We start from the raw sequence: 16,054 nt of genomic DNA on the forward strand, positions 1-16,054 counted from the left end.
TAGCAGGCTAACATTCAGATAGATAGATAGATAGATAGATAGATAGATAGATAGATAGATAGATAGATAGATAGATAGATAGATAGATCTATCTATCTATCTATCTATCTATCTATCTATCTATCTATCAAAAGTTTGTGAATCCTTTTGAATTTTCAATATTTCTGCATAAATATGACCTACAACTTGCTCTCACCTGACTTTAAAAACTAGAATCTTGTCCTTGAAATCTTCTTGAAGCACTGAAATTGAACATTTCTCAACATCTCTGAGACCTAAAGGAGAGCCCCTGTTTTTATTTTAATTCTACTTATTTGCACCGCGCGGCCTGATTTTTTTAAAAAAAATCCATTCGTGGATGTCTGACATTGTGGAATGAATATTTTAAAGGCCCTCCAATTCCCAATCTCCCTCTGAAACAGCAATCAAAAGTGATATGGAACTATAATGTAATACGCTTAATTAAAAATAACTACAAAAAGTTATGTTCGTGTGGAATGTAATATGTTTCAGCTCAGGAGCAAAAAAACGTTATCTTACTAGGATGAAATTAATGAAAGTAGCTATATGTGAAAAAATAACATAGCACAACATACGAATGAGCTATGGGGACGATGCTTCAGTCACGCTGGGTAACGCTAGAGGGCAGTAGTCTCACAGCTCTGCTAGAGGGGCACGCAGACCAAAGCGCCTCAAGCAGCTTCTCCGATAGCGTGCCGTGATCGTATAGTGGTTAGTACTCTGCGTTGTGGCCGCAGCAACCTCGGTTCGAATCCGAGTCACGGCATACAACCACAAGGAGAAACTTTACTTCCTCCGTCTTTTTTTTTTCCAACTATCTTCTGGAGCAAATCATTTCAGATCAATATGAAGTCTGCAAGTTTATAAATATGAACCGGCTGCATAAAAGGGTGAGCATGTTAAGTATATCCTCTCAATCTCAATCTGGAAACAGATCTCTCTGTCTGGACCAGCCTAATCCAGCCGCCTTGGCTTTGCATGCTAGACCCACGGAGGTTGCGTGGCAGACACATCTGCTCTTTCAGCAGAACCTTTGCAGCTGTGTTGGACTGCAATGCTCAGCATCCGCAGACGTTGCAAATGTCGTCAAAAGGCCAGTGCCGGCTGCTCGTGAGAACCTAACGTGGGGCGGGGGGGGGGGGGCTCAACCATTTAAAGCAAAAACTGGTGGGATTCAAAAGGTTTATTTCTTTTAAAATCATATGCTCCATTTATCTCTTCAGAAGCATTTGGGAGTTAATATACATAGTAGTAGTCGAGCATGATGCACGTAGTAAAACTAATGTACTGACATCAGTAATTATTTTACGGGTTCACAATAATTCGAGTGAATATTTGCAGAGCTCAGCTGCTGCTGTTCTGTAATCAGAGGATAGAGTATAATCAAGAAACGGGATCACTCACCCTTCTGCAAACCACATTCTCTGGAATAGTTTCTGTAATTTTTTTTTAATGTTTTAAAATTAGGAGACTGTTACTCGGCGGCTAACCCGCGTTTAGGATTAAAAACGTTCTCCTTTGGGTCTGCCGTGACTCGGATTCGAACCGAGGTTGCTGCGGCCACAACGCAGAGTACTAACCACTATACGATCACGGCACGCTACTCGAGAACTGAGGGCTGGGTGGTTTTTTTCCCCATGTACACTAACTGATGACGTCTATGCTCTTAGCGCCATCTACCGGTGAATGTATATGCAAATTTGCCCTCAAATAAGCCTCTCCGCTCGTTCCCTTCATTTCCTCGTTTTTTCGTTTCTTCGTGAACCAATGAGAAACGAGGACGGAAAGAAAACTGTCACGGCTTTTGCAAGGGGCGGGTTCCGAACGCGTTATTCTTCTGTGGCAAAAATCACACTGAGAGCCAAGTATAAGAAAAGTGCTTTTCTGCTTAGAAAATACGTGACTTGTACAATAGTCTTGTCCATAACACAGAGAGCAAAGCACACAAAAAATATGCAGGGCGTTATGCTAAGAACAGATTTTACCCCATGAGTAGCCCGAGAAAAATATGAAACAAAATCATTGCAGCTTTATAGTTTTAGGACTGAAACACATTGATGACTGAAAAAACTGTTAAGAGTGTCATCTCGTAACAACCCTAAATAGAAAAAATAGGTAAGGAATGCCGTTCTTTTTTATATTTTTAAACTATTTTAATATGTTAGAAATTGAACACATTAATACATCATAAATATATTACATTGTAATAAATATGTACCTATAAATAAAGTTTTGTTCTTAATTATTCTGATTGTTTGTTTTTTGTTCTTTTAAGTCTGTGCGCCGCCCAGGGTCATGAGTGTGAGATAGGCAGCTATATAAATAAAATAAAATAAAATACCTGCATGGAATGAAAAGGGCAAAAATAAAAATGGATTTGGGGGAAAACCTGTGGGAAATAGGGAAGGAAATTAAGTTATGATCATTTTGTTCTAGCCTTTTGTTCTTTCTGACTTTAGAAAGAAAATTATACGAGCATTGTTGCTGAAGAGTAACAACAACTGTTCTCATCACACAATGAATTGCTATGTCAAGTGTAACAGTCTCCAGATATGGTCAACACAACACGGGAGAAGTTGCTTTCCTTAGTATGAGACAGCTCTTTAGATTCTTGGTGTCTCTGTAAATAATAATAATAATAACTACTACTACTACTACTACTACTACTACTACTACTACTATACGGGCAAAGTGTAGAGCAGCTCTCTTATGGCTATTACTTGGCATCAGAAATCTCCTTGCATATTAATGCAACTCTGCCTTCAGCCAACTCAACACTGTTTTCGCAACTACCCATCACATCTTAAACTGAAAAAGTCCCTTGCCGTAGCTGAAGGGGCTCCAGGGAATGTCCTTCTCCCCAGTTGTCAGAAGAACAACTTTGGTTAGGAGCAAAACATTGAGCCACTTTGGGAAGGCTGAGATCCACTCTTACGTCTGAAGGATCCCAGCAACCCCGATGGATTGGAAGTTGGTGCCACGTTTTGAGTCTTCCTGCGTTCTCTGAAGCTAGGAATATGCTGATCCTGATCTACAGCTTCCATGGGTTCCGGCCCCAGAATGGCAGAAACGTGCATCGCCGCATTTTGGATCAGAGTCAGTGATCTTGGAGGTGCAGGTTGCCATACAAGACTGCCACCCCTACATTGTAGTGTCAGCTGATCAAACTGACAACTTTTACCAAAAAAAGATGATCAACAAGCAAAACTATTCTAATTAAGGGGTAGGAACAGAAGGAAACTAGCATGTTCTCTTGCTGCTATATATTAAATGATGCTTTATATAAAACTAGAAATGGTTTTAACCCAGAGAAACACTTCACAGATAGAGAATAGATAATAACAGTGCGTTCTTTAATTATGCTACATGAGTCTCACACATTTCACAATTACAGCAATCACTGTTTCCCTTTTAGAAGTTCCGATAGGAATGTGTCAGTTTTGCTAATGAGAATTCTACATATGTTTCAGTGAAGAAAATGGGCCGTTGTAAAATAAAGACGTATGAAGAATAGATGTCAAATTGAACCAGGAAACATGCTAAATGTTTCACAAAGATTCCAGCAGAGATGATTTTGGGTATAACAAAATGGATTTGCAATAATAGCCAACTGTAATGAAATGAAACCATACCATTTTATTAAAACAAACAATACCCTTCAATTTAATTTAGTGCAGCATCAGTCATGCAAGTTTCAAACAGGACTGCAATAATTAAGGGCTATTTTGATAACTGCTATATCTTGATATCACAGCCAGCAGTATAAATTTGACATTTGGACTTTACCATGCATTTGCCCAAGACAATTATAGTCCAGAGTAAAGTATACAGTAGAGGCAGGGGTGTCAGATCACAGAGACAATATTTGGAAGTATCCCTCAAGAGGATTTTGACCACAGTATGCATTTTCCAATATAATGGGACTCTCTTGAAAGCCTGAGTTTAAAACTAATATATAGGATAATGAAACTGGTTGCATACTCAGTTATGGTTACTAAAAAGATATAAGGTTTAGAGAATTAATACAGAAAATCATGACCATTCCCTACTGGAGGATCTGATGTGTTCTGCTGGAGGCATGAAGATATCAGCCATTGCCACATTATCTTCCTGTGTTTTTACTTGTTTGTTTTTTCCGCTGTAAGAGCAGATGCAGCTTAATTCAGATAACTTCCAAGAGTCTTGAGATTGTGTGTGCGATTGTGTGCGTGTGTGCGCCTTCGAGTCAGTGATGACTCCTGGCAACTGTCTGGGCTAGTCCCTGCAGTTTTCTTGGCAGCATTTTCACAAATGGCTTGCCATTGCCTCCTTCCTAGGGCTGAGAGAGAGTGACTGGCCCAAGGTCACCCAGCTGGCTTTGGGCCTAAGGCGGGACAAGAACTCAGAGTCTCCTGGTTTCTAGCCTGATGCCTAAACTACTACACCAAACTGGCTCTCGAGATTGTAGCAGTTAAAAGTATTTCATAAACAAACAAACAAATAACCAGTATCTTGTTCTGAGGGATCCACAAAGCAAAATCTAGTAAATTTGTAAACATAAACAACTCCCATGTTGCTTTGCAGAGGCAGTACAGAAGGACCACAATGGTTCCTTTGGGTATAACGCCTTACTCTTCTTACAGAGTGATGAGCTACTCAGAGTGATTGTCTAATCATGCCAGTCTCTTCTCTCTCATGGCAGCCACATAACTCTTTGGTTTACTTTGAAGACCAACAAAATGAGTCTGCCTGTCATTTCACATGGTCTCCTGTCATGGTGATAGCAACAAAAGTGATCAGGGAGACAGTTCAGAGCAGTCTGTTATATCTTACTTTGAAAGATATCAACTGTGGTGGGAAATTTCATTCAATGAAAGCCAACAACTGGAGAGGATCCAACAATTTTTATAAAAGTGATCACTGGAGTACACAACAAGAGGGAAGTCAAATCCTGAAGCATCAATGTTCTTTTTTATTCTATACACTCACAGTTAAATCAGATATGTGCAGCAAACAATATAGTAATGAACAGTAGAGCAACCTTTACTCAGATATCAACATTAATGGACAGTTGGCAACAAGACTGGGCAACAAGATTATGGAGCCAGCAATCAGCCTTCTGGACAGTGAAGAGATGGAAACGGTTATATGTTACCTTGGAGTATATACATTGATGTAACAGAAGACATTGATTCAGTTCGTATTGCAAGCTTCCTTGTTGATTACTACAAAATACTGAGAACTAACATAAGTATTTCGTTAGATCATTGTCGTTGAAAAAATCTGGGAAACTGCTGGCTGAAAAATTAATACAACCACAAAGAGTCCTGAAAAACCCTTTACCAAAGGATAAATATATTCAACCCTGCTCACTGTTTATTAGCTATAGTAATAGTGTTTCTCTTATTAGATTAACTATGTGTACAGATATCATTCTGGATAGAAATGTTAAGGATGGACACCTTAAAATGTTTGAATTTCTCATTAATACCCTTAATGTCAGACACACGATCACAGAACCCCAAGTTTCTATTCTTTTATTATTATTATTTGCCTATGTTATTTTCAATGAATATGGCCTCTCCCTGTTCATTGACTCAGAACAGGCTCCCCGATTTTGTGAGGAACAGCAGAAGAGATGCCTAGAGTACCATTGGAGAAAGATTTAAAGTGAATTTGGCCAAACATGAGCTCATATTAGAGATTACATTGTCATGAGAAGAGCAGCAAAATATAGATATTTGTTTGCTCTTTTGTGTCTACAGACAGCCAACCAGCAGCCCTTTTTAAAGGTGACCCATACTCTATTGGGAAGGGATGGGTCACAAGAACATCTACAGGGCCACTGTGAAGAATATTCTAGGCATCTAGTACATAAAGTCACTCAGATACACTCAGAGTTGGACTCTGTCTGGGCAGATCCAGTTGAGGTGACTGAGGTATGGTTTTGCTCAGTTATCTGGGAAGAGCTTGATTCTTTGGCTTCTGAGGAAAGGGGATGACCTGAGGCTGCTCAAGACCATTAACCTGGCTATCTGCTTGTTAAATCCATGTCCCTCCTGATTAATGAAGGCATCCCAGGAAGTGGCATGTGGTTGAGTACAGTCTCCAACCATCCCTTTTGGGACAAGATTGTTGAGAAGGTGGATGGATTGAGATTCACAGGGCTCTCAATGAAACAGATTATCTGGACTCTTTTCATTTGGGTTGCAGGTCGGGACATACTACAGAGGCGGCATTGATTGCACTTGTTGATGATCTCTGGAGGGGGTGGAGGGGGTGGTGCAACAGATCTCTCAGTGGCCTTAAATATCATGGTATTCTTCTGCACTGACTTTGGGGACTAGGAGTGGGAAACACAATGTTGTTATAATTCTCTTCCTTTCTTTACAGCCCATTCCAGTTGAGGATGGAGGGAGAGATCAAACCCTAAACCCCTGATATGCGGAATGCCACATGGCTTGACTTTGTAGCTTCTCCAGGTTATCATCTATATAAAGCCACTGAGTGAAGTCATCAGTCAGCACAGGGTCAGGTATCATGGGTATTCTGATGAAACTCAGCTGTATATCTCAACCCCAGGGTGACCAAATGATGCTGTCAAGGTCTTGTCTCAGTGCCGGAGGCTTTTGGAGTCTTGATAGGGAAGGATACACTTAAGTTCAACCCTATCAAGACTGGATGGCTATAGGTACATGGGCCATCCAGGTCTGGGACTCTCCATCTGTAGTATTGAATGGGCTTGCATTTCTGCAGATGGGACAGTGCACAGTTTCTGGATCTTTCTGGACTCTCAGCTTCTGATTGAAGAGTACTTGACAACTGTGGGCAGGAAGGCCTTTGCATAGATTCAACTTGTCAGCCCATTCCTGGGCCAGGATGTGTAGTGGACTGTAGAGATAACCTTGAAGAAGGAATGCAAGAACCATTAAGTAAATGTCAACTTAGCCCAAGGAAGGAAGACAGGGTAAGAAAGAAATTCAAGATAACCCTGCTTGATCTATACTGATAGAAGGAGCAGAAGGAAACTCAGACAGGCTTTCAAAATTCTGTTCTTATATCCTATAATGACAGAGTTCTAGTCCTTGCATTACCTGCTCCCTGAGCTGGAGAACCTCAAAGGACTGACATAAGGCCCTTTTTGTGGTCATGCATTCCTGGTCACCTTGTGTATGGTCTACAGCAGTGTGCTTTACATGGGGCTGCCCTTGAAGAGCATTCAGAAGTTTCAGCTGGTCCACAATGTGGTGGCATGAACAGTTATGGGCATTCCACAGTATAACCATATAACACCTCTGCTGCACAAGCTGCACTGGTTACCAGTAGGCTCTTGAGTGCAATTCAAAATTTTGGTGGTCATCTACACAGCTGTACATGGCATAAGGCCTAATTATTTGAGCGACAGTTTTCTCCCATTGTTTCTGCCCCTCCCATAAGATCAGTTAGTTGGCATACTCTTTTAAGCCAAGTCATCAGATGAGTCCCAAGAGGAGTGCCTTCCTTGTTGTGGCACCTGCCTTATGGAAGAGCACCCCTCCAGATATTTGAATGGCCTTCACTCTGTTTCCCTTTAAATCTGCTGAAGGCTTGGTTTTTTCCCAGGCTTTGGGCTAGGATGGGAGGCAGGTGCCCATGTGAGGGGTTTTAAAGATCATTTATTGGACAGTTTGTTCCACCATGATGACCATCTTTCTTTTCTATTTGTGTTTATTTTTTATATTTTTGTTTTTAATTTTGTATGCTGCCAGGGTCATCAACAGGTAGCCTTAGTAATGTGAATAAAAAATGTATGTATATTTATATGTATTCATGCATGCATCTATTTAGATTCAGAAAATCTTGACAATACAAAGGAGAAGCTAGTATTTCCTTCAAATGCCATATCTTCATCTATTTCAGTCTGGGTTTAGGTTTGATTCCAGCACTGAAAGAATCTTGGTTTCTTGTATCTGGATAATTCCAGAACCTGCTGATTCTCCTAGAATTTTTGGCAACATTTTATAGCTACTATCCTCCTGGAAGTTTATCTCAATTGGAAAAGTTCAGCTTTATTTATTCCATGTCCACGGTACCTATTTTTTATATCTCTGTAAATGTTTTCATAATATTGTCAGGAGATTTCTGGTTGATTTCCTGGCATTTATGCTTTAAGACCCCACAACGTCCTAGCTTACCTCTATTTGATATATATTTGAAAGCACTGAGTTCACCTAGAGATTAAGATGCGATCATCAGTGTAGGATGACATGCATCTCTTTCTCTTCCTCATCAGACTAGGAAGCCACAGAGGAGCTTAATCAGTGCCTGCCCAAAGGACTGGATTGGATGGGAGCAAACAAATAAACCCTATCCAGATATAAGCTCCTTGGATGAGCATCTTGTGACTGTATCCTGGAACACATTTCCCCCCTCCACCACCCCGCCCCTGAGGATCCAGTATGTTGTTTGGGAGAACTTATGATCCGCTTCTCTACTGGAGATACAAATGCCTTCCAAAGCATGAAGTACCTTTTTTCAGCATAGGCTGGTAATGGCAGCTATAAGGTGATCTTAATGGTAATAACTTGGGTTAGTAACTTCCGCTTTACATTACTGCATTACGCTATAGGGTGACTTATACATTCAACAAATGAATTAAACGTAAATCTGTAGCTAGCTTCGGTCACAAACTTAAACTACTCTGAAGAGAAAAAGAGGTATTTAAACGTAAGACATCTTCCATCCTGCCTATCACTTTTGAAACATTACATCCGCTCTTATCCAAAGTACTAAAATTGAGTCATGGATAGGGAGATTTCAAGTGTAAGTACTGAACATATATCCTTGAGAGTAAGTCCTGTTTAATTCAGAAGTCTGTACATCTAGCTTAAGATACTTAAGATGGCACTGCATGACAGAGTAGGGAGACATGGTTCGGTTGTATCACGTAAGTGTTCAACCATTGCTATCATTAAGCAGAGAGGCAGCAAAGGGTCATGGCTTTTCAACCCTTACTCTGTGTCATCAGACCTGGTCTGCCTTGGCAGTGCCTTTCAAAAGCCATAAATAATACATAAGTTACATCAAGTTGTATTTACAGAAAGCATCTCTTAACCCTGATATGCTGTGCAGCATTCAACTATTAAGTGTAGTGGCCTTGCTCAACTCTTACTAGTATAGGAATGCATTTTCAACGATCATCCTCAGCAAAATGATCAAAATGTTTGATAGGCATGAAATGGTGAGAATCCTGCTTTTCCAACATAATTTTTATCCTGGAATGAATATAATGGAAAAACAACATAAAGCACCACATGCTTTTTCCATTGCCACATTAGTAGCAGTTATTTTGTGTGGTATCTGCTGTACTAATGACAGAAAGAGCTATGAGATAGTAGGACCAAACGTGCCTTTAAGTAGAATGATTTATATATATATATATTCTTAAAACTATAGTATGTTTATTTTTTTCAGAAAGCCTCCAAAAATGAATTCATAAATTGCTGGTTTGAAATATATTGGGGCTGCTGATCTAGGATCTTGAATGAATAACCTAACGTATATTCTGATTATGTAAACGTAAATTAAATTGAACATAAATGTATTGATAGTTTTGGACGGAAACATAATCATGATTAGAATATACCAGGTAGACTAATTTATTTACACACACACACACACACACATGAGAAACCCAAATAGTGATATCAGTCCGTCAAAAAAGAAGGACGTCCCCCACTAATTTAAAAGTTTAAAAACACAAGCATCTGTGATCACCTAAATACATATGGGGCATTTGGAAGCAGGCGATGGAGATATGCCTGTCTTCCACCATTGTTGCCTGTAACTTGGAGGCCCACTGCCTTGAAACCTGAAATAACATTGGGTCTTCAAGACCCATAGCCCTTGATAGACCTGCCCTCCATTAATGTATCCAATCCCCTTTTAAAGCTATCCAAGTTGCACTATGTAAAGAAGTGCTTTATTTTCTCTGTTCCAAATCTCCTTCCATTCAGATGTATTGAATGGCCCCTGGTCCTAAGATCTGGAGAGGAGAAAAACCTTTTCCTGTCTACTTTCTCCATGCTACCTCATTTGTGTTCTTCCTAAGTCATTTCTTTCTAATCTAAAGAATTCCAAATTTCATCTTGTCTCATAGGGAAAGCGTTTTGATCATTTTGGTTGTTCTTTTTCTGCTCTTCTTACACTTCTGTTCTTCAGCAACTAAAACTTCATACAGTATTCCTGATGTGGACAAACCACAAATTTGTATAAGGGTATTACTATGTTAGTGTTTTCATTTTCATTCTCTTTGCTGATGAACCCTAGCATGGAATTTCCCTTTTTCACAGCTGCTGCACACTGAGTTGACATCTTAATTGAGTTATCCATTATGACGCCAACATCTTTTTCTTGCTTGGTTACAGCTTAAACCCCCATCAGAATATACAGTATATGAAGATTTTTGCCCCAATGTGCATCACTTTATACTTACTTAAATTTGGTTGATCATTCATCCAATTTAAAGAGATCCTTCTAGAGCATTTCACAGTGACTTTTGGCTTCTACCACCCTGAATAGTTTACTATCATCCACAGATTTGGCCAGTTTACTGCCTAACAAAGTTGATTTATGGGTACCTATAGCATCTTTAATAGGACTAGCCAAAGCAACATAAAGAGGCATGCAAGCTATTAATCTAAAACTATTCATAAGCTGAAGTGGTACAAACAGACAGAGATTGGAAAGAATCACACAAATCCAAAAATTAGGCCTTTGCACAGTTGTGCAATTCGTAAGTTAAAATCTGCCGCAAGATATAGATTGCAGGCTAAGTGTGTTAGTGCCTGGTAGATTTCGAAGAATCAGATGATCCTTAGCAATCCTGGATAAGGAAAGACTTCAAATCTACCCTCTCCATTTTTCTTCACTTCTGAAAATGCAAAGACTGAGTCTTCAATCTGCTTCTGCTGTGAACAAAGCAGACTTCTGGCCTAGCAGAAAAACAAAATAAAAAGAAATCTGTTGGAGTTTTTGTAAGCAAACTGGGAATAGGTTTTAGATGGAGCAATAGGTCTAAAAGCCCATTAACTCAAATTTTGTAATGTTATCTAGTTGTTAGAGGAAATCAGGACCATATAAAATCCCACTTCTGGTTGAAGAGAATAATCTTCCTCTGGAGGTATGATCTATCTCAGGTACTAAGGGGTGGGGAATAATGCCTTCCTGGAAAAACATTTTGATCCATCTCCCATGTTACTCTATAATATACAGTTTCATCCTTAGTTCTTATTATAAGAATGATTTGGCTGGGTTAATCCAATTCAAATGATTAAGAATGTCATCAGCCCTGAAAAGTTATGTTAGATTTTATGTGTACAAATATGAAACAATAATTAGGTTCCCAGGACCAGATATAAAGTATCTGCCTGCAATTGTGCTATGATATTCCTTTAATACTGCAGTGTAAATGCTTACCAACTAATAGGTTTTCAGCTTAAGATCTAATCATCTACTCTTGAACTAAGATGCTTGAATGAAGCTGACTCCTTTGGAACTAAGCACTTTAATATCAACAGAGACATATGGTCCTGAGACTTAATTATAAAAGATCTCTTCTGAGCCACCTAGAACAGAAGCAGGACTTGGCATTATTATTAGTTTACTCATGTATTTGTAAAGCATATAATGGAGAATAAGATCTTCTTAGTTTATTTGGGCAACTGTAACTATTCCTTTGTCATAGATTTGATTTTGCATTTCGATGTACGATTTTATATGTAAATAAACATTCTTTCATCATGCTCTGTGTATGAGTTGTAGTTGTGAAAATGTGCCAGATGAAACAAAAGTATAATGATACTATGTTGGGGCTATTAGTATAATGAACCATGGAAATTGCACATGAAAAGTAGACTGTAAGCAGGCTCAGTTACTTTAACATCTGCATTAAATGCATCAAACAGGAGGTTTTAATCCATTCATGCGTTTGCATAAATATAGGTAATACAGAGCCAAAACCTAAAATATATATTTTTTAAAATTGTATTTTACATACTGTTGATTTTACATTTGTGTCAAGGAAAAGTCAAGGATAAATGTTATGTGTGAAATGAAGGTTTTTGAAACTTCTCCGATAAGAAGCAAAGTAAGAGGGGTTTTTTTTCTCTTTAAAGCAGAGGCAGTGAGAAGAAAAAAATGCTTTTTGTATGCCTGTTTAATCATACAAGGAGCAACCTTAAAAAAAACTTCTTGAAGCAACAAGCCTGTGAATACTTTTTGGAAATAAGCACCAAAGGGTATACAAGATTTATTTTTTAATTAAATTAATATAAGACTAATCCATAAGAGTCATTTATTAAATAGAAACTTTATGGAGATTTCAGAGTTACTTAAGAAAGTGTGAATATTAATGGGAAGTAGGAGTAGCAAAAGAATACTTCAGTATATTCGAACTGCACTGGATTATTCATGACTTGGTTGCACTGATAGCCAGACATATTAAATAATTTAATAAATGCTACTTTAATAGTACAGTACTATGAATAATAATGATAACAATAATAACAATAACGGATAGTCCCATCGACACTTGGGAGTCAATACTGACTACTTTGGAGAACCCTGATCTAGATGGATGTAGATGAAAATAGGAATTCATAAGTAGGTGATAGCTGCATGTTATGCTCCAATGAATGGTGATAATGGAAGATCAAGGGACGAGTTTTAGGAAAAATTGCACAACATTCTGAATGAATGTAATCCATGGAGAAATTTCTTCTGTTCTCTGACGTGAATGGGCCATTCATGTTATTTGAAAACTCAAGAATGAATTAAAATGGTAAGAATGGTTATAGAAAAAGTTCTGTTCTGAATAGATGATTTAAGTTTATTCATACCTACATACAGCAAATGAATTATTATATATCTAAAAGCATGATTGATTTTACAGTTTGTGATGAAAGACTGAGAGAATTAATGAAAGTTACAAAGGTGATGAAAGATTCTGAATGCAGGACTGACCATTTTTGGATAGTGCCAAGAATTGATCTTGGAGAAAAATGGAGATGGAAGGAAAGAAGTGAAAGACACTAGACTGGAAGCAGAATAAGTACAGAAACAGAAGGTATAAACCTTTTCTGTATGAAGAAGTATTACAATATAGTTTAATCTTGAAACTGAATGGGTGGAATGTGGATATAAGGAAAGAGAATATGGAAACTGCTTGGAACAGAATAAAAATAATTATGATACAAAGGGCCATAGAAGTGTGTTGACTTATGCTAATGGAAAGAATGAAAAAGGATACTTGGTGTGATGATGACATAAAAAAGGAAGTGGATGGAAAAATGCCTATAAGAGAATGATTGTTGCTAAAATGAGGACAAAAATAAAGATGCTGCATAATGTGTAGAGAGAAAATAGCAAAAATAGTTAAAAAGAGTAAGAAATGGTTAAGGTTAACAGATAAAATGCAGAGTGATTTTGATAGAAATTTTAAAAAAACTTTTGGAAGTGGTGAAAAAAATGTAAACAAGGATCTTCTAATAGAATGAATGGAATTAAGTATAAATGTGATAAAATGATTTCAGATGAAACTACAATGAGGAAATATTGGGAGGAACATTTTACAAATCTGTATAGAAATAACAGTCATACACTGAAGAGTGGGTTGAAAGGTATGCTATAAATATTAGTGTGCAAGAAAACATTAATGAAAAGCAAGTCGTTAAATGCTGAGAGAATATTGAAAAATGCTAAGATTGCAGGTGTAGGTGATAAACTGCAGAAATGATAAAATGTAGATATGGTTTGAATATGGAGTGGCTGTACAACTTGTTTAATGTGTGAAAAGAGTGCATCTATGCCTGATAATTATTTTTTTATACAAAGCAAAATGTAAAATTTTATGACATGCTAAGACTGGTAGAAAGTTAGAAGGTAGTGAGTTGAGAGGAATGAATATTTGTCAAAACAAGCCAAAATAGCTTTGTGCCCTTCATTATATGGAAATAAGATTTGGATAGGTCAGAGAAATATACTAAGTTGAATACAGTGTGATGGGTTATTGAAGAAGTATGTATAATAATATAAAATAGGGTCACGAATGGATGGATGGATGGATGGATGGATGGATGGATGGATGGATGGATGAATGAATGAATGAATGAATGTGTATTGAATACAAAAGTGAGAGACTAGTATGAAAAAAAGCATATAGAGGTGGGTCGGTCCTGCAGAAAGAATAAATGAGGATTGCATCACAAAACAAACATATGAAGGAAGAATGAATAGGCCAAGAGGAGTGGGAACACTCAGAAAGTTATGGTAGATGGAACTAATGAGATCCTCAAAAAGAGGGGGATGGGCAGTTTAAAGAACAAAATATATGGTATGAATTGGTGGAGAGATGTGATGGAAGCAAGGATGGTTAGCAATGATAGAAAGGAATAGAGAGGTAGAGTGAACATTGTTAGTATAAACTAGATTTAGTGAGATTTCCTGTTCTTTAGGCTTATCTCCTGCCTTAATTTCTTGTGTCCACTTCTGTACTTTTTAATGTGATTTCCATAATGCTGCTTACCCTGAAAGGGAATATGTGATAGGAATGAATGGAAATTCAGAAAAAAAAGACTATTATTTAAACAAAAACATAGTACAATCAATCATACTGATGAAGATTGTGATTGGAGCATCTTCAGCTTGCTCAGTCAAGTGCTAATCACTGAAAACTCTACATCTACTGCTCTCTTCTGTTCTTATAATTCTTTTAACTGTATTTGGACTATACAGCCTTTCAATAAGAGGGACAATTCAGATAACGGACTATTTTTTGTAAAGATTTATAGCTATTAACTGAAAATGCTGTAGAAAGAACACATTACAACAGACCATCTCAAGTCCTACACTTAGGCTGCATTTTTAAAAAATTAATAGGATGTAGCATAACAGAACAATCAAAAGAATATTTCATTTTTATGTATTTGAGCAATCCGTATCTTGCAATGATAGAAAAATATGAAATGGAGCTAATAATAAAATTCATTTTGCTTTGTTGTGGTTGTTTTAATAATCCACTATATATTCAGGTTGGAATCTTTTGCAGTACTAAGAAACACCACCTGAGGGCACCTCAGCTGCTTTTGTCCTTTGCTTCTCACACAGAAAAACAATTCGATGAGATGACACGAGATGACAGTGCTTCCCACTTCTTTCCTTGACATGATGTTCCCTATGATGTGCAAAGTCAATGTATACTTTGAATTTTCTTCAAAGAAAAGAAGCTGCAAGGAGTGATTAGTATTGTTAAACAAGCTATGGGACATCAGAAGTGGTAAACTCCCGTTATTTGGTTTTCACAGAAAAATCATACTGTCCAAAGAGATAGAGGGAGTTGTTTTATTTCAGCCAAAGTCCAGCAGTTCCCATCCACATATCTTTCTCTTTAGACTGCTCTTCAACATCATGAGGCCTACCAACCTGGATGGCTTCCCAACCCATATGACTTTTAACAAACTTTGTAATGGGCTATGTTGATGCATGGCAACCATTTCAAAAGTTGGCAAACCTCCCATTTTGTAAGAGGAACTAAAATTCCATGTTCTTGAAATTCCACTTATGCCTAGCAGCCCCCAGATGTTGTGGATCTCTGACCTAAAGTCCTCAGTGCAGGCTATGAAACAGTGTAAAGATAAGAGTATAAGCAGACTGTTGTATCAGGTCAAAGGTCATTCTAATTCAGCATCCTGTTGAAAAAAAATAGGCAGCCAGATCCTTCTGGAAATAGTGTGGGAAGACCACAGCATTCTACTCTCGTTTTCTCCATCACTTATGATTTCTTAGCAGCACAAGGGTGACATGTGACAAACAGAGGTCTCCTCTCCTGACACCGAAATGCCTCATTTAAGTCCTTATCCACCTCTGCTATTCAGCATTCTTTGCAAAGTATGCTCAACCCTCTAGTTTGGTCTCCCTCCACAGTTTGGAGACCAAACTATGTCTGGTCTCCCCCTTCCTGAGTTACTTCCTCTAAAAATTATATCATCCTGTACAAACTGGAGTACTTCCAACTCTG

General features: G+C 38.0%; 1 protein-coding gene and 2 non-coding genes across 8 annotated transcripts in view; 1 reads left to right on the forward strand and 2 right to left on the reverse strand.

The window, feature by feature from the left end:
* NFIB (nuclear factor I B) overlaps positions 1 to 16,054 on the reverse strand; it is a 346,323-nt gene that overhangs the window by 294,402 nt on the left and 35,867 nt on the right. The gene's annotated exons all lie outside the window — the stretch shown is intronic.
* On the forward strand, positions 716 to 787 carry TRNAH-GUG (transfer RNA histidin (anticodon GUG)). The gene has a single exon. It is a non-coding gene; the product is annotated as a tRNA-His (tRNA).
* On the reverse strand, positions 1,547 to 1,618 carry TRNAH-GUG (transfer RNA histidin (anticodon GUG)). The gene has a single exon. It is a non-coding gene; the product is annotated as a tRNA-His (tRNA).

Source organism: Python bivittatus, unplaced genomic scaffold (genome assembly GCF_059951505.1).
Source record: "Python bivittatus isolate LINGU-HERP-01145 unplaced genomic scaffold, Pbiv_v1 ctg000850_np1212, whole genome shotgun sequence".
NCBI classification, from domain to species: Eukaryota; Metazoa; Chordata; class Lepidosauria; order Squamata; family Pythonidae; genus Python; species Python bivittatus.